Source organism: Hippopotamus amphibius, chromosome 1 (genome assembly GCF_030028045.1).
Source record: "Hippopotamus amphibius kiboko isolate mHipAmp2 chromosome 1, mHipAmp2.hap2, whole genome shotgun sequence".
Classification (NCBI taxonomy): Eukaryota; Metazoa; Chordata; class Mammalia; order Artiodactyla; family Hippopotamidae; genus Hippopotamus; species Hippopotamus amphibius.
This window is the reverse complement of record NC_080186.1, coordinates 114,163,203-114,185,794: the sequence shown is the minus strand read 5'-3', so window position 1 is coordinate 114,185,794 and position 22,592 is coordinate 114,163,203. Positions and strand designations below refer to the sequence as shown.

Here is a 22,592-nt window from a genome sequence, read left to right as displayed (position 1 = left end):
GGAAAAATGCCATTTGCAGGAACATGGATACAACTAGAGATTATCATACTAAGGGAAGTAAGTCAGAAAGAGAAAGACAAATATCACATGATATCACTTGTATGTGGAATCTAAAATATGGCATAAACGAACCTATCTATGAAACAGAAATAGATTCGCAGACATAGAGTTCAGACTTGTGGTTGCCAAGGGGTAGGGGCATGACGGAGGGAAGAACTGGGACTGTGGTATTAGCAGATGTAAACTATTTTATATAGGCTAGATAAACAATAAGGTCTTACTGTGAGCACAGAGAACTAAATTCAATATCCTGTGATAAACTATAATGAAAAAGAATATTAAAAAAAAAAAAGACTGTCTATATGTATATAACCGAGTCACCTTGCTGTACAGCAAAGACTGGCATAACATTGTAAATCAACTATACTTCAATTTTAAAAAGTGGGAAAAAATAGTAACACTACAAAAAAAAAAAAAGATACACGCACACCTATGTTCATAGCAGCCCTATTCACAAAAGCCAAGACATGGAAACAACCTAAATGTCCATGGACAGAAGAATGGATAAAAAAAGATGTGGTACATATATACAATGAAATACTACTCAGCCATAAAAAGAACAAAATAATGCCATTTGCAGCAACACGGATGAAACTAGAGATTATCATACTAAGTGAAGTAAGTCAGAAAGACAAATACTAGATGATATTACTTATGTGAGGAATCTAAAATATGGCGCAAATGAACCTATCTACAAAATAGAAAGAGACAGACATAGAGAACAGACTTGTGGTTGCCAAGGGGGAGGAAGAGAGGGAGAAAAATGGGCTGGGAATTTGGGGTTGGTAGATGCAAACTATTGCATTTAGAATGGATAAACAACAAGGTCCTACTGTATAGTACAGGGAACTATATCCCATCTCCTGGGATAAACCATAATGGGAAAGAATATTAAAAAAAAGAATGTATAGATGAGTAAAACTGAGTCACTTTGCTGTATAGCAGATATTGGCACAACACTGTAAATCAACTATACTTCAATTTAAAAAAATAACAATCATTGGGACTTCCCTGGTGGTGCAGTGATTAAGAATCTGCCTGTCAATGCAGGGGATACGGGTTCAAGCCCTGGTGCGGGAAGATCTCACATGCCTTGGAGCAACTAAGCCCGTGCGCCACAACTACTACTGAGCCTGTGCTCTGGAGTCTGAGAGCCACAACTACTGAGCCCGTGTGCCACAACTACTGAAGCCTGAGTACCTAGAGCCTGTGCTCCGCAACGAGAGAAGCCACTGCACTGAGAAGCCCGAGCACCACAACAAAGGGGAGCTCCCACTCGCTGCAACTAGAGAAAGCCCGCATGCAGCAACGAAGACCCAACACAGCCAGTAAATAAAATAAACAAAAATAAATTTATAAAAAAAAATATAAAAAAATAACAATTATTTGTTAGCCCCACAGTGTCTGTGGCTCCTAAGGGCTTGGCTGGGCACTCTGGCTCAGGGTATCTCATGTGATGTGATTATAGTCACAGCCAAAGCTGGAGCAGCTAGGGGCTGACTGGGCATCTTGCTTTCTTCATATATTCTCGGAGCTCCTCAGTGGCTCTCTGTGTAGGTAAATTTGGGCTTCCCCAGAAGATGGTGGCCTCAGGGCAGTTGGAGTTCGAACTTAGGGGGTCCGAGCATAAGTGTTCCTGCAAACAAGGCAGAAGCTGCATTGCGTTTCAGGACCTAGCCTCAGAGGCTATAGAACATTACTTCTGCTATGTTCTACTGGTCAAGCAGCCACTGGCACATCCAGGTTCAAGGGATGAGAACATACACAAGCCACTCAATGGTCAATCGATCAGTGACTAGTGACTGCTGGGTGTTTCCTGTGCTTTCCTTTCCCTTTTTTAATTTTATTTTTATTTTATTTTTTAAATTTATTTTTGGCTGCATTGGGTCTTCGTTGCTGCACGCGGGCTTTCTCTAGTTGTGGCAAACGGGCTACTCTTCATCACAGGGTACAGGCTTCTCAGTGCAGTGGCTTCTCTTGCTGCAGAGCACAGGTTCTAGGCGCTCGGGCTTTGATAGTTGTGGCACGTGGGCTCAGTAGTTGTGGAGCACAGGCTCATTTGCTCCTCAGCAAGTGGGATTTTCCCCGACCAGGAAGGGAACCTGTGTGCCCTACATTGGCAGGCAGATTCTTAAACACTGTGCCAGCAGGTAAGTGCCTATGCTTTCCTTTTCTGAATGAGAGTTTTGCTTGTGGTTGCTTTTCCTAATCCACCGTGGTATATCAGGGGGGCTGACAACTTGTCTTTGGTTTATAGGTTGCTGGACCACAAATAGCCACATGAGAAATGAATAGATTTTGAGTAACTGAAGGGATGTACTGTTGCACAGTTTGGTAGTTATCTATCTAAACTCCATTCTCTTCTTCTTCCTCAGTAAAACAATTTATATATTTCCCACATTCCCTTGCAGCTGAGTGGTCATGTGAGAAAATTCTGGCCAATGAGATGTCAGCCAAAGTTATTGCATGAAACATTCAAGAAGGCTTTTTAAAAGGGGCCAAAAGGACTTCCCGGGTGGTCCAGTGGGTAAATGGGTAAGACACTGCACTCCCAATGTAGGGGACCCAGGTTCAATCCCTGGTCTGGGAACTAGATCCAGCATGCGTGCTGCAACTAAGAGCCTGCATACAACAACTACAACCTGGCACAGCCTATACAAACAAAGGGGCAAAAAAATTAATACTGATCTTTTTCTGCCTTTTCCCCTTTCCTCCTGATTTCCGGCTGGAATGACGATGTGAAAGCTGGAGCTCCATTCAGTCACCTTGGACCATGAGTTAACCTTAAGAATGAAAACCACAGTCTGGGAATGGTGATACAGAAAGATAGAAGGAGCCTGGTCTCTGTTGATGATGGAGCTACGGTGAACCACCTACCTATGGACATTTTTTACACAAGAGAAAAATAAAACTACAATCTTATTTCTGGTCTCCATTATTAGCAGCTAAATGCAGTTTCTACCTTAGACAGTATGTGTTCCTCACTTGATTATCCAAAGCAGGGACTCCTTTGTTTTCACTCTTTTTTTTTTTTTTTGGCCGCACCATGCAGCATGAGGACCACCAGGTAATTCCCTCACTCATTGTTTTTATTCCCTGAAGCTTACATAAAATCTGGCACTTGATACATACAGTAGGCACTCAATAAATGCTGCCTGAATGAATACCTAGCCCTTTAAGTTATAACTGACTTATTTAATTGTCCGGATTTGAGAAGGTGCGAAGACTCTCTCCCCCCACCCAACCTGCCATCAGCTGCTGCCTTCAACCCTGCTCTGTCAGCAAACTTCCCCATCCTTCAGACACATTTCTCAAATACACTTCATGACTTTCTTGTCATTTGCATGGAAGACAAGTCTTGAACAGCCCAGTTTTTAAATTTCAATCTTATATTCAATTCCCAGCTCACCCCTCCCCCAGCTCAGGTTGGACCCACAGCCCAGAGACCTGAAATGGCAAGGGGGGGGGGGGCTGGTACCTTTATCTTTGCTCTTCTTCCACCCTCCCTCCACTTCCTGCCTTTGGCTTCTCCAGGGTTGGAATGTTGGGAGAAAGGAAAAAGCATAGTTTTATATGACCAGGGCTGTTAGAACCTTCTGTGTGACAGCTGCCGAAGTTCTGGCTTTCTCTTGGGGGGTGGTATTTGAGGAGACTCCCGGAGGCTCCACACTGCATAGTCCTTTGTGTCTGCAGTGTATCTCCAACTGAAGTCTTGCACAGTACCCTGAGCCTCTAGCCCACAGTACCTTGCCATTAGAGTCTTCTTGCCCTCTCTTGGACAGAGTCCCATCTAGATGGTTAAAGCCCAGGTACTTTCCATGATGTTCTCTTGGCCCATGAGAAACTCCCACATCCTTACCATGTCAGGTGCTGGAAGTACAGGCTGCTCTCGAGCACCACCATTCCAGGGCTGGGCTCCAGTCAGTCTGTAACATACCCCACTCACCAAACCATCAGCAGATACTCCTCCCTATGTTCATATGCATCTCCCAAACGCCAGTAAACTCATGTCAGGTTTTTCCAGACTCTCACAGTGTTTTGCCTGTGCTCTGTAGCAGCACTAGGACAATAATTCCACCACCCAAGAATCATTCAGCCAAGGAATGAGCTTCCTGCAGGCACCTGCAGTCTCTTGGAACTCTCCTCACTTGGTCTGTAGCCTCTGCTCACCTACCTAAGAGTGAAGAAGGGGAAATAACAATGCATTACAGGACTGCCCTGGTTGCGCAGTGGTTAAGAATCTGCCTGCAGATGCAGAGAAAGGACTAGAGGACATGGGGTTGGGCAGGGTGGGGGTGGGGGGGCAAAAGGGAAGCTGGGACGAAGTGAGAGAGCAGCATAGACATATTTACACTGCCAACTGTAAAATAGATAGCTAGTGGGAAGTTACTGTATAACAAAGGGAGATCAACTCGATGATGGGTGATGCCTTAGAGGGTCAGGACAGGGAGGGTGGGAGGGAGTCACGGGAGGGAGGGGATATGGGGATATATGTCTAAATACAGCTGATTGACTTTGGTGTACCTCATAAGCTGGTACAAGAGTGTAAAGCAATTATATTCCAATAAAGAGCTTAAAAAAAAAAGAATCTGCCTGCTAATGCAGGGGACACGGGTTCGATCCCTGGTCCGGGAAGATCCCACATGCTGCAGAGCAACTAAGCCTATGCACCACAACTACTGAGCCTGTGCTCTAGAGCCCGAGAGCCACACCTACTGAAGCCAGCGTGCCAAGAGCCCATGCCCCACAACAAGAGAAGCCACCGCAGTGAGAAGCCCACGCACCACCATGAAGAGTAGCCTCTCTCGCCACAACTAGAGAAAGCCAGCACACAGCAACGAAGACCCAACACAGCCAAAAAATAAATAAAAAGTAAGTAATAAATAAATTTATAGAAAAAAACAAACCAATGCATTACAGAACAGAACAACAACCCTATCTCCATAACTCTCCATTCCCTTGTCAAGATTCTCATTTGTAGAGGCTGAAGATGGTGATAAGGAACCATTGTTGTTCGAGGAGTTGTCCTCTTTTGTCTGCCTTTCTACAGTCTTTCCAAAGTCTTTCTCTGCAATGTGGAGTACCTACATGCTCTCTTCTCTCCTTGAGGACTCAGTTCAACCTCTAAGACTAACAAGAAAAATCTCTTTGAACATCCTGTTACGCATGCACTACCACCTTTAATTTTTACAACCACCTCATGAGTTAGAGAAAAAAGGTAATTAAGACTTAAGGAAGTAGGAACTTCTGGTTAAAGATGGTGGATTGAACACATGCGTTTATCTCTGCTCCATCCAGAAACCACATCAACATGAAAGTAAGGAAATTAAAAAACAAAAGCTCCAGGAGAAGACTAGAGAAAATGAGAGAAGTGATTTTGAAAAATGGAAAGTTGTATGTGTAAGGTTTTAAATCCTTAAGTTTGAATATTTTCCATTCTCATGAAGTAGGAAGTGGAAAAACCAAAAAGGAATAAAATAATTGGAGTCTTAGAACTTGTAAAGACTTTAAAAATTAAAAGTTCTTTGTCCTCTGGAAGCAGCGGCAAGAGGACTGAAAATTCCTTTTAAGGGATAATGACCGACCCAGGAGAAAAAGTTTACAGGAAACAGGAGACCGATCCTCCTTCACCCACCGCACAGTGAGTCGCCCCCTGCTGACCATCTCTGGCCCCACTACCGGGCTTCCACTCAGCTCTTCCGGATCTCACGCTTAAGTTGGAACAGACAGCCAAAGTTCACCAGAGAGTTGAAGGCAGTCTCAAACATAAAAGACAGAAGCCAAAAGAAAAGGAACCTGGAGTGTAACATATAATGAAGGGACCAGAAGAAAATGTCTGAAAAACTGCAATTAATATCCTCAGAAATCAAGAGAAAATACTGCACCCATGATAAAAGAATGGATGCTAGTTTTAAAAGGAACATTCAGAAAATAATAAAAACTTGTGCTTGCTTTGGCAGCACATATAGTAAAATTGGAACGATAGAGAGAAGATTAGCATGGCCCCTGTGCAAGGATGACATGCAAATCTGTGAAGCGTTCCATATTTTTTGCATAACTGATTCACTTTGCTGTACACCTGAAACTAACACAACATTGTAAATCAACTATACCCCAATAAAAATTTTAAAAAACGAAAATGATAAAGACTTCTTGGAAATTAAAAATAGGAAGTGAGGGACTTCCCTGGCAGTCCAGTGGTTATTACTCTGAGCTTGCACTGCAGCAGGCACGGGTTCGATCCCTGATCAGGGAACTAAGATCCCACATGCCGTGCGGCCAAAAAAATTAATTAAATAAACAAAAATAAAAATATGAAAGTGGAGGGAATTCCCTGGCGTTCCAGTGGTTAAGATTCAGTGCTTTCACTGCCGTGGGCTGAGTTCAATCCCTGGTCGGAGAACTAAGATCCCACAAGCTATGTGGTGTGGCCAAAAAACAAAAAAAGAAAAAAAATGGAAGTGGAAGTAATTTAATAAAAAGGATTCTAATATAAAGTTGAAGAAATATCCTGGAGAATAGAATAAAAATACAAAGAAATAGAAAATATGAAATAAATGTAAGAAAATTAGAGGTTCAGTCTAGGAGACAGAATATCTGGTAAAAGGAATTTTAGAGAGAAGAAATAAAATAGTGGGAAAATTATTAAAGAACTAATTCACTAACAATTTCTTGCACTGAAGGACATGAGTTTCCAGATTGAAAGGGCCCATTAAATGCCCAGTATATTAAATTAAAACAAAGACATAAACAAAAATTTTTTAAAAATTAAACACCGAAGGGTTTTTCACCATGAAATTTTAGAGTAAATATTAAGAGCAACGTCTAAAGTCTTCCAGAGAGAAAATTAGGTTGCAAACAAAAGATACTCAGTTGCACATTCAGAATGGCACTGGATTTAATAATACTCCTAAAAACTAGGAAACAATGGGACAATGTCTTCAAAACTCTAAACGAACATTATTTTTAATCTAAAGTCATATACTCCAGCAAGATGTTTTCAGGCAAAGACAGGAAATCTGCTTTCTGGGCTCCCTTCCTCAGGAAGCTAGTAGATGATGAATTATACTAAAGCAGAGCATGAAACCAGGGAAAATCAGAACATGGTATCTAGGAGACAGAGGATCCACACAGAAGACAAACAAAGGGATTCTCTGGATGAAGGTGTGGGGAAGAGCCAGGACAACTGCAGCAGGCCTCATGCAACCAGTCAGACTGGAACAGAAGGCTATCACATGAGGTCATCAGGCTACCCACTTTAAACAATTTGAGAGGTTTACACTTCGAAACAGAGGGAATGAAAACAAAACAAAGAAAAAAGCCCAAGGCAATTATAAATTCTGGGAAAAAACAGAAATGTGCATGAGAGTCAAATTTAATAGTGGCTTAATAGTGAACAAAGTTTACATAGTCATAATTATATAAGCAATGAATACCAATGTATCCAAAAATTATTGTCTGCTATTGGAAGAGGGGATGAGTGTTGTGGAGTAAAGAGTGAAATCCCAATCTTCTCTTGTAAAAAGTGCACTAAGTGAACTAATGATTTTACTGATTTTATTACCAAAATTTGTGATAAAATTTCAAAGCGACATTTCCTAAAAGCGGTGGGTTGGAGAGGTTTATTTTGTTTCTGATGAGCTATGGGTTCAGTTTTTTTTTTCTCAAAAAGACGCAGAGGGGTGGGGACTTCCCTGGTGGTCCACTGGCTGGGACGCTGTGCTCCCAATGCAGGGGGTCTGGGTTCCATCCCTGGTCAGGGAACTAGAACCCACATGGCACAACTAAAGATCCCGCATGCCACAACTAAGACCTGGCACAGCCAAATGAATAAATAAATAAATATATATATATATATATATATTTTTAATGCAGAGGGGCTTCCCTGGCGGTCCAGTGGTTAAGACTCTGCCCTTCCACTGCAAAGGGAACATATTCAAATCCTGGCTGGGGAACTAAGATCTCACATGCTGCAGTAGCAGGGCAAAAAAAAAATTAAATAAATAAATTAAATGCTAAAAAAAATACTGAAATTTTCTATATCTATTATAGCATTTCATGGAGGTCTCTCTCTATGTACATTAAAAGCACCCATTAGAATTGTGTAGGGAAGGGACTTTCCTGGTGGTGCAGTGGTTAAGAATCCACCTGCCTATGAAAGGGATACAAATTTGATGCCTGGTCCAGGAAGATCCCATAGGCCCAAGCACCACAAGTACTGAGCCCACATGCCACAACTACTGAAGCCCATGCACCTAGAGCCCGTGCTCTGCAACAAGAGATGCCACTGCAATGAGAAGCTCTCACACCCACAATGAAGAGTAGCCCCCACTCACTGCAACTAGAGAAAGCCTGCATGCAGTGACGAAGACCCAATGCAGCCAATAAATAAATAAATTTATTTTTAAAAAAAAAAGAATTGTGTAGGGAATTTACTGGTGGTCCAGTGGTTATGACTCCTCACTTTCACTGCCAAGGGCCCAGGTTCAATCCCTGCTCGGGGAATAAGATCCAGCAAGCCACATGGGGGAAAATAAAAGGAAGTGTATAAACTGTCATTTATCTCTCATACAATATGAGAATAGTGTTATCTCTGAAACAACTTAAGTCAATTTTACCTGAGATGGTGATTAAAAGTGCAGATTAATTACCCTGTCCAAGATGTACTAAACCAGTGTATCTCTGAGAACCAGAAGTGACATCTGACTGAATCCCCCAATGATTGTTAGGTGTCCTAATGGAATCTATCAGAAAAACATATCTTGGATTACTCTAATGTGTTTTCACATTATAATAATTTATTTTGCATCAAATTTGTCCTCTCAGGATAGGAAGTTACTTTTCTCATAACTCTGAGGTGCATAAAGTGTTGATTCTATCAATATTTCAAACAATACCTCATTCTGTTGTTTCATCATTATAGTCTTAACTCATTTGTCATGTTGCTCTGATTTCTCTATCCTAACTTATCAGATAATGGCCTTGTGTTTTATTCATATTTTAACTCCATTCCACTCTCAGGAAGATCAATAAAAGAATATCTCACAAGTACTGGTCAAAATATGACATTGCAATATAAAATAAAATCGGAGGGAAAATATACTTTATTAAACTATATGAAAACTGACCAAGCAAGGAAACCATAAAGACTAAAAAATAATGAGCTAATTGCCAGTTTAAGAAGTTAAATAAACAACCATATAATTCTAAGCTGATGTTTATTTTCCCTCAAGACTTTACATACAATTCCAATGTGGTTTTGTATCTATTGTTGCTGATTAGAAGCCTGTTTTCAGTCCTTCCTTCTTTTTTTCTTTTCTCTTTCTTCCTTCCTTCCTTCCCTCCCTCCCCTCCCTCCCTCCCCTCCTCTCTCTCTCTCTCTCTCTCTCTCTTTCTTTCTTTCTTTCATAGATTATCTTTTCTTGACTCTAATGTGTGGGGGGGGATGATAGGAGAGGATGAATTTGGGGTATTTTGAGGTAAAAAGGTCAGGACTTCACCATTGCTTGGCAATGAGGATGGAAGAAAAGAAAAAAACAAAAGATGATTCATCCCCTTAGAAAAAAACAAAGACAAGAACAGGTAGGGGGGTGGGGGCAAAGAGGGGTTGGGAGTTACCGGACATTTAATTAAAGGTTCCTGTATCTGGATGGCTCTGTGGGTTTGAAACTCTGGAAAGGGTTTCGATCTACAGGCTGAAGCTACAGATGCAGAAGCCAGCAGCATAACAATGTGACAGATGTTGGAGATCCAGAGAATGAGGTGTTGGGGATGTTGAGAGAGAGGGGGCAGAGTGAGAAGTAAGAAAGTCCAGGATAGAACTCCCAAGGAATACTAATGTTTAAGGAAAAAGCAGAGAAAGAGAAGCCTGAAAAGAAAGTTGAAATAGAGGGGCAAAAAAGATGGGGGTGGAGAGTGGAGAGAGTGCCATCACAGAAACCAGGAGAAGAAACAAGTTTCAAGGAAAAATTGCTTAACAGGGCCAAATACTACAGAGAGAGCGAGCAAGATAAGGGTTAGATTCAATAAGGAGGATGTCACTGGCGACCTTGGGCAGAGAGGTTTCTTCAGGGATACAGGAGGTGGAGGAGGAGTGATTGTGATGGCTTGAGGGGTGAGTGGGATGTTTGGAGGTAGAGAAGACTGCTCTTTGGAATAGCTGAGATGTGAAAAAGAAAGAGACCAGGGGGAATTCACTGGCAGTCCAGTGGTTACGACTCCACACTTTCACTGCCAAGGGCCCAGTTTCGACCCCTGGTTGGGGAACTAAGATCCCACAAGCCTCGTGGCATGGCAAAAAAAGGGTGGAGGCGGAGAGACAGGGTGGTGGCTGAAAAAAGGAGTGGGAATTTGATTCTCTTTTTTTTTAATTTTTATTGGAGTATAGTTGATTTACAATGTTGTATTAGTTTCAGATGAACAGCAAAGTGAATCAGTTATACATATATCCATTCTTTTTTTTTTTTTTTAAGATTCTTTTCCTGTATAGGGCATTACAGAGTATTGAGTAGAGTTCCCTGTGCTATACAGCACGTTCTTATTAGTTTATCTTTTCTATAATGAGTAGTGTGTATAGGTCAATCCTAATCTCCCAAATTATCCCCCCTCTCCTTACCCCCTGGTAACCATAAATTTGTTTTCTACATTTGTGACTCTACTTCTGTTTGTAAATAAGTTCATTTGCACAATTTTTTTTAGATTCCACATACAAATGATATCATATAATATTTGTCTTTCTGTGTCTGATTTACTTCACTCAGTATAACAATCTCTAGGTCCATCCATGTTGCTGCAAATGGCATTATTTTGTTCTTTTTTATGGCTGAGTAATATTCCATTGTATATATATATACCACATCTTCTTTATCCATTTCTCTGTTGATGGACATTTAGGTTGCTTCCATTGTAAACAGTGCTGCAATGAACATTGGGGTGCACGTATCCTTTCAAATTATGGTTTTCTCTATGTATATGCCCAGGAATGGGATTGCTGGGTCATATGTTAGTTCTATTTTTAGTTTTTTAAGTATCCTCCATACTGTTATCCATAGTGGCTGTTATCAATTTACATTCCCACCAACAGTGTAGGAGGGTTCCCTTTTCTCCACACTGTCTCCAGCATTTATTGTTTGTAGATTTTTTGATGATGACTGTTCTAACCAGTGTGAGGTGATACCTCATTGTAGTTTTGATTTGCATTTCTGTAATAATTAGTGATGCTGAGCATCTTTTCATGTGTTTGTTGGCCAGCTGTATGTCTTCTTTGGAGAAATGTCTATTTATATCTTCTGCCCAGTTTTGGATTGGGTGGTTTGTTTTTTTGATATTGAGCTGCATGAACTGTTTGTATATTTTGGAGATTAATCCCTTGTCAGTTGCTTGGTTTGCAAATATTTTCTCCCATTCTGACAGTTGTCTTTTTGTTTTGTTTATGGTTTCCTTTGATGTGCAAAAACTTTTAAGTTTAATTAGATCCCAATTGTTTATTTTTGTTTTTATTTTCATTACTCTAGGAGGTGGGTCAAAAAAGATCTTGTTGTGATTTATGTCAGAAAGTGTTCTGCCTGTTTTCCTCTAAGAGTTTTATAATGTCTGGCCTTACATTTATGTCTTTAATCCATTTTGAGTTTATTTTTGTGTATGGTGTTAAGGAGTGTTCTAATTTCATTCTTTAACATGTAGCTGTCAGTTTTCCCAGAACCACTTACTGAAGAGACTGTCTTTTCTTCATTGTATATTCTTGCCTGCTTTGTCATAGATTAGGTGACCATAGGTGCGTGGGTTTATCTCTGAGCTTTCTATCCTGTTCCATTGATCTATATTTGTTTTTGTGCCAGTATCAAACTGTTTTGATTGTTGTGGCTTTGTAGTATAGTCTGAGGTCAGGGAGCCTAATTCCTCCAGCTCCTTTTTTCTTTCTCAAGATTGCTTTGGCTATTCAGGGTCTTTTGTGTTTCCATACAAATTGTAAACATTTTTTTGTTCTAATTCTGTGAAAAATGCCACTGGTAATTGATAGGGATTGCACTGAATCTGTGAGTTGCTTTGGGTAGTATAGTCATTTTCACAATATTGATTCTTCCAATCCAAGAACATGGTCTATCTCTCCATCTGTTTGTGACATCTTTTATTTCTTTCATCAGTATCTTATAGTTTTCTGAGTACAGGTCTTTTGCCTCCTTATGTAGGTTTATTCCTAGGTATTTTATTTTTGTTGAGATGGTGATTTTATTTTTGGAAGACAGCATGTGAGCGTATATGTACATATGTAACTACAAAAGTTACATATTCTTTTCATACAACTCAGAAAGCACAGAAAGTGAAAAGAATAGACAATTCTTCTATACACCCAGTCGGCAGAGGTGACATCATCCTTATTTGATGGTCCTTTAATTCATCCACATGTATCTGAATAAAAATTGGCTACTTCAAAGGATGCCTGTTTCATACATCATGAGCATTTTCCCTTTCAATAAATAACCTATAATGTTTTTGTTATTATAAAGGAAATATTCATTGTAAAATAAAACATCAACCAGAAAAGTATAAAATCTCAGATACGGTTATTGATAGTGTGGACTTGATATGTACATGAGGAGAGGAAAGCACTGGTAGAGCAGATGGTGAAGACAAAAGAGGAGAGAGAATAACTGCTGACAGGAGGGGCTGGAGGAGGTGTGAGGGAAGGGGTTCAGAGTTTCCTGGCTGAGGGCCTTGAATCCCTCTGTAAAGGTGAAGTCTTCTTCTGAGAGCCATGGGGGAGCAGAGGAAGGTATGATGAAGTAGTTGTTGCAGGGAAATGGTGAGAGGGCTGCTGATACGGGAAATAGCTGTTCTGTGGCAACTCACATTCCAGTGAGATACGCTGGGTTTTGATCTTAGTTCTGACCCTAATTAGCTGTGTCCTTGCTCAAATGACTTAACCTCTCTGAACCTGACAAGTCCAGATGAAAAAGTTGAAAAGGTAGATGGTTGAGAACTAATTCATGTTTGAAATTTAGCTGCGCAAGTGTGGGGGTAAAAAGGAACTTGGGAGATGAAATTATCGGCAAGATAATGGTTTAAATGATAGGTTATGAGGTCCTTGCTCATTAGAGATGGAAACTAGGCAAGGAAGAAGCTATCTGTAAAAGAAACTGAGTTCAAAGAAGTAAAGTTATTTTTACATGTTTCCCTGTACTACACAAGGAACATTCTGAAACATTTTCAAACATTCATAAAAGCAACCCCTTCCCCCAAACATGCGTTTCTATCCTCCACAAATAAATACTAAGACATTTTCACCTCTGTCTTGCCAGTCCTTGTATTAAGCTGGGAAACAATAGGTATAATTAAATATTTGTCACCCACGCTATGCAGCCCAGACCTCAGAAGCAGAAACTGTTCTTTTTCAACCTCACAAGCTACTTCTGTTTTATCGCCAGGTTACAAAGGCCAGAGACAAAACCAGACGGAACCGCCTAGATCCAAGATGGCGGACAAAGTAGGTTAAAGGTCACCGCTTTCCTGGCCTTGATTCGTCTCTGTGTTTCCGCACCAACCCCTGAGAGCTGAAGGACACGTGTCCTGGTTTATCTGTGTTTGCTTCAGAAGTACCTAGTATGTGGCGCAGATGCTCTGCAGCTGTACTTTGAGTGCTCAACCGCCCCCAAACCGGCTCTGACTTGACCACAACACGCTAGCGTAGATGAAGCCTGGAGGTGTCCCAGTGTTACCTTCGTTTGGCTACCCTGCTAAGATCCCCACCCAAAGAGGGCATTTGCACTTTCCCGGGAACAACTTACACTGTGAGCAAAGGGACGTGCAAGACTGCGCATGCCCCAGCTGCCCCTGAAAATCCCTGCCCCTTTCCTAGAGCCTTGATGACCTGTCTGCCTCCTAACCCTTAAAATTCCCTTACTCTCCTCCCTTTGGGGAGAAGGTGCTCTTAGAACTTTCCTTCTCCATTCTCTGGCCATTGCATAAAAGCCTGTCTTGCTTGCATCAAACTCAGTTTCATTATTGGTCACTCAAACTTGAGCAAGAAAGAAGTCCTTGAATAGCCAGGAGGACTTGGGTTCAGCTAGGGTCCCAAGAGGAAAGGTTCGTGTCTAATTTGGTCACAAGAGCATGAGTTCTAGAGCCAAACTTCCTGGCTACTGTCTTCCGCTCCATCACTTCAAGGCTGTAGAACAGTTCTCAGATTTTTTGGTTTTAGGATTGTCTTTACCCTCTTAAAAATGGAAGATTTCCAAGAGCTTTTGTTTATGTAAATTATATATATTGATATTTACTATATTAGAAATTAAAACAGAAAATTTTAAATATTAATCCATTAAGAAATAGCAACCATAAACCTATTACATGTTAACATAATTCTGTTTTTATGAAAAATAACTATATTTTCCAAAACACAAATGTAATGAGAAGCATACACTGTTTTACATTTTTGCAAGTCTCTTTAGTAGAAGATAGCTGAAATCTCATATCTGTGTTTGCATTCAATCTGCTGCAAAATGTTTTGATTGACATATGAAGAAAATCCAGCCTCACAAATATGTTGTTAAAAAAGGGAGGAATATTTCAAAACCCTTTTCAGACAACTGTGCATATTTTTGATACTACACCAAGCTTTGATACATAGTAGTTTTTAAAAGATTAGTCACAATGTGGAATCCAAAACCAATATCAATGACCTTTTTGTAATCTGTTACATTTGAATCCATTGCTTTCTTTTTGTATTTGAAATGGATCATTTGGGGAATATAGGTTCACTGCATAATGCAGATCTTTCTATTTTTTTTTTTTTTTTTTTTTTTTTGGCACACGGGCTTAGTTGCTCCGCGGCATATGGAATCTTCCTGGAGCTAGGATGGAACCCGTGACCTCTGCATTGGCAGGAGGATTCTTAACCACTGCGCCACCTAGGAAGCCCAATGCAGATCTTTCTAACGTTGACACATTACAATATACAATTTTGACACGTAATAGAAATTAATTAATATCCATCTAAAATTTTTTGAGAATGTCAAGTTCCCTGTTGCACTTACATGTTTTCCAAAATTAAAAATTTCACTTGAGAACTCAAATTTCATCACAGACAAAAACCATCAGTTGTTTTTCTTTCTTTTTTTTAAATTTACCATTTTAACTTTATTTATTCATTTATTTATTTATTCATTTATTCATTTATTTTTGGCTGTGTTGGGTCTTTGTTGCTATGCACAGGCTTTCTCTAGTTGCAGCGAGCAGGGGCTGCTCTTCCTACTCTTTGTTGTCGTGCACAGGCTTCTCATTGTGGTGGCTTCTCTTGTTGTGAGGCATGGGCTGTAGGTGCTCGGGCTTCAGTAGTTGTGGCTTGCGCGCTCTAGAGTGCAGGCTCAGTAGTTGTGCCACACAGGCTTAGTTGCTCTGTGGCACGTGGGATCTTCCTGGACCAGGGATTGAACCTGTGTTCCCTGCATTGGCAGGCAGATTCTTAACCAGTGCACCACCAAGAAAGTCCCTGTCAGTTGTTTTTCTTCTGAGGCTCACTTCATTTATTTTTGAGGAAGTGTTTGCCAAATACTCAAGTCTAACCATAGTTCGTCTGGCAGTCGTTCAAACGAAAATGTTATTCTGTGAAAAAGTGGCTATAGTTCATCTCACAACTCAAACAACTGCGCAAGTGCCCTCCCTCAAGTCAATCATTGTACTCCAGGATGCAGCCAAGTGCTCTATGGGTATCTCCCACTTTACCTCAGATATATGAAAGATGTAAACTCAAGGGTTGAGGTTTAATACAATTAATATGTTTTATTGCTTCATCAAGGATAGTTTTTGTTTCTTCTCAAGCCAGGAGTGTGTGGGGGTGAAGGACACGATGACTGCCAGTACAATGTGGTGCCATTGCCTTGGATTCGTGCAAAGGTACCAGCAGTTTTACCGCCACTGCTTTGGCATCAGTGCAAGTGTCAACACAGTGGAAGAGGAGCATAACATCATAGCATAGTATTATTATGAAAATAGTTTTGGCCTCACAAACCCCCTTAGGGGTTCACAGACCACACGGTCAGTACCGTCACCTACCTTCTCTGGCTTTCAGTTTCCTTATTTATAAAATAGGATTAATAATGCTACAGCTACCTCATAGGGTTGTTGTGAAAGCTAAATGATTTAAAACATGTAAAGCATTTAGAATAGTCCCTGGCACATTGTGTTATACAAGCATTTACTAATATTATAATCATATATCCAATGTCACTAAATGTTTTTCCAAAATAAATTTACTGAGTATATTATTCCGTAATAATGTAACATAATTGTTGGATATTAGGTTGTTTTCATTTTTCATCACCCTTCTACATGTCTTTGGCACTTCTCTGATTCTAGTAAACTCCTAAAGTGGAACTGCCCAGAGTACACACATTTTTCACAGTACTGTTGAAAAGCATATATGGAATATCAAAGTGGGAGAGGTGAAAAGAGAGGGGTCCATGTGCCAAGTGAGTATTTGACTTCAGCAGGGAGCATTTCTTAAGGTGGACATGACCAGGATGTTGCCATAAGTACAAAAGAATGAACTGTAATGACGATCTCTGAATTGGAAGAGGCCAAGGTGTTGGCTGAGTCATCCTCATGAACACTGAAGTCACCCACGCAGAGGACCAGAGACTGGGACACAGTTCCCATCATGACTTGATAGGCAGACTTTGCCAGCATGTGTTTTTGCTGGGGAACTACACCCAGGCTCAGGAAAGCCAAAGTGACCAATATCTTCATAACCAACACCTATAAAAGATTCCCAAGCCCTAGATGATAAGCCATTTCTTTCAAGTAATACTGGATTCAAAAACTACTAGTCTCCCCCCCAAATTTAGACACAAGTATTTACAAATTCATCATTCAGAAACGAAACGCATCCAATATGAATATAATGTAAGCACAAAGTAGGTTTTCTAGCTTCATTTTGTGGAACCTTGTTTATATTCAGGCTTTAAGGTCTGACTTCAGGATACTGGAAATGAAATTCATGGAATCTTGGCCCAGAGGTAATAGCACAGTGAAAGGAGGGGTTCTTTTCAATAAACGATGCTATAACAAATGGTTTTCCATATTAAAAAACTGAAATTGTATCCCTTGTTCAGTGTACACAGAAATCAATTTTAGACGGAATAAGGAATTTCTATGTGAAAGGCAAAACCATAGAGCTTTCAAAAGAAAATAGAATATTTTTATGAAATATGGAAGTTTTTTCTGGACACAAGATACACTAACCTTAAAAGAAAAGACTGAGAAATTTGACATTAAATTTAAGAATTTTGGTCACTAAAGGATACCTGTAAAAAAAGTGAAAAGAGGGAATTCCCTGGCGGTCCAGTGATTAGGACTCACCGCTTTCACTGCTGGGGCCTCAGTTCAATCCCTGCTCAGGGAACTAAGATCTGACAAGCACACGCAGCGTGGCCAAAAAGAAAAAAAAGTGAAAAAACAAGTCAAAGAGAGAACATATTTGCAATACATATAACCAATAATGATTTAGTACCAAGAATAAAGAACTTCTATAAAACATCAATAAAAAGACAACTCAAGAGAAAAATGGACAAAAGACATGAAGAAACATTTCACAAAAATGGAAATAAAGACATATTTTTAAAAAAAATGAAAATATAATTATCCTCATTAGTAACCAGAGAAATGCATATCAAGACCACAAGTTATCATTTTATCCTCACCAGATTGGCAGAAATTAAGAACTTTTAATTATCCCAAGGGCTGGAAAAGATGTGGTCAATAGTAATTCTTATACTGCAGGAAGGAGTGCAAATTCATACAACCACTTCGAAAAACAACTCAGCATATCCTATAAAGTATCCTAAAGAAACTCCTGTACAGGTGCATCAGGAGAGATGTATGGAAAACTCCAGTGTAATCCTGTCGATAACAGAAGAATAACTGGAAGCAATGCCAGATCCACCCACAGGAAAATGAAGAGATTGTAGAATATTCACAGAATATATAATACAACTATGAAAAATGAACAAACAGCAGCTACATGCAGCAACTCCGACAAACCTCAGAAACAAAACATCTGTTAAAAAAAGGAGTCCTGGGACTTCCCTGGTGGTCCAGTGGTTAAGAATCCACATTCCAATGCAGGGGACTCAGGTTCAATCCCGGGTCTAGGAACTAAGATCCCACATGCTGTGGGCAACTAAGCCCAAGCACCACAACTACTGAGCCCATGGGCTGCAACTAAGATCTGATGCAGCCAAATAAATACATAAATATTTTTAAAGAGTGGGCCCCAAAGTCTCACAGTATAAAACTTTTTTTTTTTGGCCACGCCACACAGCTTGTGGGATCTTAGTTCCCTGACCAGAGATCAAACCCAGGCCCTGACAGTGAAAGTGCCAAGTCCTAACCAGTGGACCACCAGGGAATGCCCTAAAACTATTTTTTATAAAGCTCAAAACATACAAAACTGAACATCCTTGTCAGGAATCCTTATGTCTATGAAAAAACTGTAAAGGGGAAAAACAATAAACGTTAAACTCAGGATAATAGTTATCTCTGAGGAGGATGTAAAAAGGGAGGTTCAAGAAGGCATAGGTGGGGCTTCCCGGGTGGCACAGTGGTTGAGAATCCACCTGCTGAAGATGGCAGAGTAGAAGGATGTGCGCTCACTCCCTCTTGCAAGAGCACCAGAATCACAACTAACTGCTAAACAATCATCTACAGAAAGACACTGGAACTCACCAGAAAAGACACCCCACATCCAGAGACAAAGGAGAAGCCACAATGAGATGGTAGGAGGGGTGCAATCACAATAAAATCACATCCCAGAACTGATGGGTGGGTGACTCACAAGCTGGAGAACAGTTATACCACAGAAGTCCACCCACTGGAGTGAGGGTTCTGAGCCCCCCATCACGCGTCCCAGTGTGGGGGTCTGGCAACAGGAGTAGGAATCCCAAAAGAATGAGACTTTGAAGGCCAGCGGGATTTGATCACAGGACTTCCACAGGCCTGGGGGGAACATAGACTCCACTCCTGGAGGGCACACAAAAAGGAGTGTGCACACCAGGACCCAGGGGGAAGGAACCCACAGGAGATTGAACCAGACCTACCAGCTGGTGTTCGAGGGTCACCTGCTGAGGTGGGAGGTGGCTGTGGCTCACCGTGGGGATGGGGACACTGGCAGCAGGGGTTCTGGGAATTGATGCTCATTGAGTGAGCCCCCCTGGAGTCACCATTAGCCATGCCAAGGAGCCTGTAAGCTCTAGTGTTGGGATGCCTCAGGCCAGCCAACCAACAGGGTAGGAACTCAGTCCCACCCATCAGCAGACAAGTGGATTAAAATTTTACTAAGCTCTGCCCACCAGAGCGACACTCAGCACTACCCACCACCACTCCCTCCCATAGGGAAACGTACACAAGCCTCTCAGGTGGCCTCATCCACCAGAGGCAGACAGCAGTATCAAGAACTATAATCCTACAGCCTGCAGAACAAAAACCACAGCCACAGGAAGAGAGAGAAAATGAAAAGGCAGAGGACTTTGTACCAGATGAAGGAACAAGGTAAAACCCCAGAAAAACAACTAAATAAAGTGGATAGCACCTTCCAGAAAAACAATTCAGAATAATGTTAGTGAAGATGATCCAGGACTTTGAAAAAAAGCTGGATGCAAAGATCGAAAAGATGCAAGAAAAGTTTAACAAAGACCTAGAAGAATTAAAGAACAAACAAACGGAGATAAGCAACACAATAACTGAAGTGAAAGATACACTAGAAGGAACCAGTATCAGAATAACTGAGGCAGAAGAACAGATAAGTGACTTGGAAGATAGAATGGTGAAAATCACTGACACGGAAAAGAATAAAGAAAAAAGAAAGAAAAGAAATGAAGACAGCCTAAGAGACCTCAGGGACAACATGAAATGCACCAACATTCACACTATAGGAGTCCCAAAAGAGAAGAGAAAGGACCTGAGAAAATATTTGAAGAGATTATAGTTGAAAACTTCCCTTACATGGGAAAGGAAATAGCTACCCAAGTCCAGGATGCGCAGACTCCCAGGCAGGATAAACCCAGGGAGAAACATGCCAAGACACACAGTAGTCAAACTGACAAAAATTAAAGATAAAGAAAAATTATTAAAAGCAACAAGGGAAAAACAACAAATAACATACAAGGGAACTCCCATAAAGTTAATAGCTGATTTCTCAGCAGAAACTCTGCAAACCAGAAAGGAGTGGCATGATATATTTAAAGTGATGAAAGGGAAGAACCTACAACCAAAAATACTCTACCCAGCAAGAATCTCATTCAGATTCAATGGAGAAATCAAATGCTTTACAGACAAGCAAAAGCTAAGAGAATTCAGCACCACCAAACCAGCCCTACAACAAATACTAAAGGAACTGCTGTAAGTGGGAAACACAAGAGAAGAAAAGGACCTACAAAAACAAACCCAAAACAATTAAGAAAATGGTAATAGGAACATACATATCGATAATTACCTTGAGTGTAAATGGACTAACTGCTCCAACCAAAAGACACAGACTGGCTGAATGGATACAAAAACAAGACCCATATATATGCTGTCTCCAAGAGACCCACTTCAGACCTAGGGACACATACAGACTGAAAGTGAGGGGATGGAAAAAGATATTCCATGCAAATGGAAGTCAAAAGAAAGCTGGAGTAGCAATACTCATATAAGATAAAATAGACTTTAAAATAAAGAATGTTGCAAGAGGTAAGAAAGGACACTATATAATGATCAAGGGATCAATCCAAGAAGAAGAGATAACTATTATAAATTTATATGCACCTTATAAAAACAGATGATTGAACTTGGTGTACACCCAAAAAAATAATTAAAAAAAAATTTATATGCACCTCAATATATAAGGCAAATGCTAACAACTATCAAAGAGGAAATCAACTTTAGGAAATAGTGGGGGACTTTAACACTCCACTTACACCAATGGACAGGTCAACCACACAGAAAATTAAGAAGGAAACACAAGCTTTAAATGACACAATAGATCAGATAGATTTAATTGATGTTTATAGGACATTCCATCTGAAAGCAACAGATTACACTTTTTTCTCAAGTGCACACAGAACATTCTCCAGGATAGATCACATCTTGAGTCATAAATCAAGCCTTGGTAAACTTAAGAAAATTGAAATCGTATCAAGCATCTTTTCCGACCACAATGTTATGAGATTAGAAATCAGTTACAGGAAAAAAACTAAAAAACACAAACACATGGAAGCTAAATAATACACTACTAAGTAACTAAGAGACCTCTGAAGAAATCAAAGAGGAAATCAAAAATACCTCGGGACAAATGACAACAAAAACACAATGATCCAAAACCTATGAGATGCAGCAAAAGCAGTTCTAGGAGGGAAGTTTATAGCAATACAATCCTACCCCAAGAAACAAGAAAAATCCCAAATAAACGATCTAAACTTACACCTAAAGAAATAGAGAATGAAGAACAAACAAAACCCAAAGTTAGTAGAAGGAAAGAAATCATAAAGATCAGAGCAGAAATAAATGAAATAGAAACAAAGAAAACAATAGCAAAGATCAATAAAACTAAAAGCTGGTTCTCTGAGAAGATAAACAAAATTGATAAACCTTTAGCCAGACTCATCAAGAAAAAGAGGGAGAGGACTCAAATCAATAAAATTAGAAATGAAACAGGAGAAGTTACAACGGACACTGCAGAAATAAAAAGCATCATGAGAGACTACTACAAGCAACTATATGCCAATAAAATGAACAACCTGGAAGAAATGGACAAATTCTTAGAAAAGTATAATCTTCCAAGACTGAATCAGGAAGAAACAGAAAATATGATCAGACCAATCACAGTAATGAAACTGAAACTGTGATTAAAAATCTTCCAGCAAACAGAAGTCCAGGGCCAGATGGCTTCACAGGTGAATTCTATCAAAAATTTAGGGAAGAGCTAACACCCATCCTTCTCAAACTCTTCCAAAACACTGCAGAGGAAGGAACACTCCCAAACTTGTTCTAAGAGGCCAGCATCACTCTGATACCAAAACCAGACAAAGATACTACAAAAAAAGAAAATTACAGACCGATATCACTGATAAATTGAGATGCAAAAATGCTCAACAAAATACTAGCCAACAGAAACCAACGACACATTAAAAGGATCATCCACCATGATCAAGTGGGGTTTATCCCAGGGATGCAAGGATTCTTCAATATACGCAAATCAATCAATGTGATACACCATATTAACAAATTGAAGGATAAAAACCACATGATCATCTCAATAGATGTAGAAAAAGTTTCTGTCAAAATTCAACACCCATTTATGATAAAAACTCTCCAGAAGGTGGGCATAGAGGGAACCTACCTGAACATAATAAAGGCCATATGCAACAAACCCACAGCAAACATCATTCTCAATGGTGAAAAACTGGAAGCATTCCCTCTAAGATCAGGAACAAGACAAGGATGTCCACTCTCACCACTATTATTCAACATAGTTTTGGAAGTCCTTGCCACAGCAATCAGAG

The 22,592-nt window shown here is 40.2% G+C and overlaps 1 non-coding gene across 1 annotated transcript; it reads left to right on the top strand.

Annotated features, from left to right (window-relative positions):
- Positions 1 to 6,004: 6,004 nt before the first annotated feature.
- LOC130842420 (U6 spliceosomal RNA) lies at positions 6,005 to 6,111 on the top strand. Its single transcript, XR_009050431.1, has one exon. It is a non-coding gene; the product is annotated as a U6 spliceosomal RNA (small nuclear RNA).
- Positions 6,112 to 22,592: the final 16,481 nt, after the last annotated feature.